We start from the raw sequence: 3455 nt of genomic DNA, 5'->3' as shown, positions 1-3455 counted from the left end.
AGACCACGCGTGTGTGAATAGAGACAGGCACCTTGTCAGCTGCGCAAACCAACTGGGCTCTCAGAATTCTGGGCTATGGGGACATGTGTATGCTGTGACAGCAGGGGGCGCTGTGGGACTGCCATGTAGACCCTACCAAGTGGATCAGTGAGGACCATTCACTCAAAGGAGCCTGGGCCTGGGGGCCGGGCCCTGTGCTCCCTGATGGGGACTCAGCAGCTGTGTCCTCTCAGGCCTGGCAGAGACCCCTGAGCAGGGACCTTTGTGTGGTCTCCGCAGGTGCTTCCTCCCAGGGCTCTCCCAGGGGTGAAGCCAACCTCCATTCTCCTCAGTCTGGGGTGTGAGCTGAGCTCCAGCACCAGGGCGCAGGGAGGGGCTGGGCAGGCACTGGATGGACACACATTTGCATGGACAGCCCCTCCTCTGGCAGAGGGTGGAGAAGAAAAGGAGGCCTGGGGCAGCCCAGCCCCACTGTGGGCTCAGGGGCTGTGTGCACCATGGCCTGGACTCCTGTCCTCCTCGTGCTCCTCTCTCACTGCGCAGGTGGGGACAAGCCTGGGGCACTAGGGCAGCCCTCTGGCCTGTGCCTGTCTCTCTGTCTCAGCACCTGAGAACCTTTACCCTGGTCCCTGCCCCATCCCCCATTATGTCTGTGTTTGCAGGTTCCCTCTCCCAGCCTGTGCTGACTCAGCCGCCCTCCTTCTCTGCATCTCTGGGAGCATCAGCCAGACTCACCTGCACCCTGAGCAGTGGCTTCAATGTTGGGGGCTACTGGATAGTCTGGTACCAGCAGAAGCCAGGGAGCCCTCCCTGGTATTTGCTGCGGTTTAAATCAGACTCAGATAAACACCAGGGCTCCTGAGTCCCCAGCCGCTTCTCTGGATCCAAAGACGCGTCGGCCAATGCAGGGCTTCTGCTCATCTCTGGGCTGCAGCCTGAGGACGAGGCTGACTATTACTGTGCTACAGCTCATGGCAGTGGGAGCAGCTACACTTACTCACAGTGACTCAGATGACAAGGAAGTGAGACAAAAACCCCTGGGTCACAAACCTGACCTCTGAGTCTCTATTCAATGAGAAGCTTCTATGGAGATACCTGTAGGCCAGACTCTTCTGCAGAAAGTTCTTTCCTTGAACAGGGGAAAGGAAACACACAGGATATGCCTGTCTACAGTTTCCAGATGAGATTTCCCGCCGATTCTCATGAATTTTTTTTACTTTCCCGTTCCTGAATCCTGAGAAAAATTGGTCAGGAAATCAGGAAAATCAGCTCCGTGAGCCCAGTAATACCGCCAATGGTAAATAAACGTACTACTCACACTGTATCTCTTAGACATTTTCCTGTTTATTGCTGGGGTTTCAGGGCCAGGGGAAATTGCCGCCCGTTCTCGGGAAATTTTTTCGCTTTTCTGTTCCTGAATCCCGACAAAAGTTGGTCAGGAAACCGGGAAAATCGGTTCCTTGAATCCAGTAGGTTGGTAGTATTGGCCGTCACTTTGTGGAAACGATTCATCATGGAGACCAGAAAACAGTTTGTATCTCGGGATTCGGGAATGGGAAACAAATTCCTGCGAATGGGCGGGAATTCCAGCCTGGAAACCCTACGTGTGACATGGGTCAGCACAGGGCACCCAGGATGTCACTGAAGGATGAGGACACAGAGCACAAGTGCAGATTCCACTGAGTCCGGAGGAAATTGACAGGAGTAAACACTGTTTCCTGCAACTGACAATGCAGCCCCGTGGGGGCCACCGGGTGGCTCAGGTTGTTGGAGCGTTGTGCTCCTGACACTGAGGTCACCGGTTTGATTGTCACGTGGGCCAGTGAGCTGCGCTCTCCACAACTAGATTGAGAACAATGGCTTGATTCCGAGTTGGGGAGAGGGGAAAAGGAAAAAAAAACACACCAAGACTAACAAGCAACCTATTAAACATTATTTTTAAAAAACATACACCAAAAACTACGAAAGAACAAGACAAACAAATGAGAAACAAAAACTCATAGACACAGACAATAGTTTAGTGGTTACCAGAGGGTAAGGGGGGTGGGGGGTGGGAGATGAGGGTAAAGGGGATCAAAGATATGGTGATGGAAGGAGAACTGACTCTGGGTGGTGAACACACAATGGGATTTATAGATGATGTATTACAGAATTTCACACCTGAAATCTATGTAACTTTACTAACAATTGTCACCCCAATAAACTTCAATTTAAAAAAAAATGCAGCCCTTCACAACCATGTTCCTCCACAATCAGTCTGGTGATCTTTCCATAAATAAGCCCTGTGTTTCCACCCACAGCAAATATATTGACACAAACCCTGGTCATAGATGCAGTTCCTCTCCCGCTGGACCAGCCTACACATCTGACTGGACCCGGATCCTGCAGACTCCCACTGACAAGCCCTCACACCGTCCCTCTTCTCTCCTCTGCGGCGGCGTCCCTCACCTTCTGGATCTCTCTCTGGATCCTCAGGTCTTCACTCCATCTCCACATTAGGTTTTCAGAGAAAACGACAGGTTTTGGCTGTAGTCTCCATTCCCAGGATTCCATCTATAAGGAGGATGCTGACCAGACATTAGACCAGCGCCAAACACCGTTATAATCTCATCCCCAAGCTCATCCCCATTCGTGGTGGGTTCTGCTACCCACACCCTCAGTAATCTATTGTAACGTGACAATGAAGTTCTTGCTTTTCGCTTAAAATGATGTTTTCTCAGCTTTTTGGATATTTGAGTATAGAAGCTATTGATTTTTTATTCTTTCTCTCACATATTTATTTATTCATTCATTCATTCATTCATTTACGTGCCTCCCACAGGAATAACTGAGGCCCTACACAAGGTGAGTCCCACAAGGTGAGTCACAGGATCGGCTCCACCTCTCAGGATAATCCTTTATTTTCCTTCTGTCCCAGAATCATGTTCCCATGAATCTTAAGGATAATAACTCAGTCACAGAAACATTTTGCTCAGGTCCCTGAAGGTCCATGTCTCATCCCTTCTCAAAAATAAAAGTAAAGGAATCTCTGCTTGTCACACGCCAAGACATCTGGGGATGGCAGAGACATCTGGACATGGCTGGGGTGTTGGGAGCAGAAGGCAGGGGCTGTCTTCTCACCCCTGCCCTGTACCTCCTCAGACTTGCAGACCCCACAGCTGAGGGTCGTGTGCCTGCAGGATGCAAACGGACAGATTGCTCTCACTCCCCAGGACCTGGATTTCTGATTAAATGAAATTGTTTTCAGAGCTAATCTGCACCAAATTCCTCCTTCCTGCCTAAATTTCATCCTGGTCCAAGGGAGGTGGCTTTCCAGACATGGACCTTCTTTGGCTCCAGGGTCCCGAAGAGTCTTACAGAGAACCAGCCCCTGGGATGAGTTTACATAGAGAACCACCCTCAAGGGACAGAGAGGATATGAGAGGAACAGGAGCCACTTGTTCATGGGGAATAAG

General features: G+C 50.6%; 1 pseudogene; it reads left to right on the top strand.

The window, feature by feature from the left end:
- The first annotated feature begins 480 nt into the window (after positions 1-480).
- LOC117020139 (immunoglobulin lambda variable 5-45-like) lies at positions 481-1015 on the top strand (annotated as a pseudogene).
- Positions 1016-3455: the final 2440 nt, after the last annotated feature.

Source organism: Rhinolophus ferrumequinum, unplaced genomic scaffold (genome assembly GCF_004115265.2).
Source record: "Rhinolophus ferrumequinum isolate MPI-CBG mRhiFer1 unplaced genomic scaffold, mRhiFer1_v1.p scaffold_89_arrow_ctg1, whole genome shotgun sequence".
NCBI classification, from domain to species: domain Eukaryota; kingdom Metazoa; phylum Chordata; class Mammalia; order Chiroptera; family Rhinolophidae; genus Rhinolophus; species Rhinolophus ferrumequinum.
The sequence above is the reverse complement of the archived record's forward strand: the minus strand, read 5'-3'. Positions and strand labels throughout refer to the sequence as shown.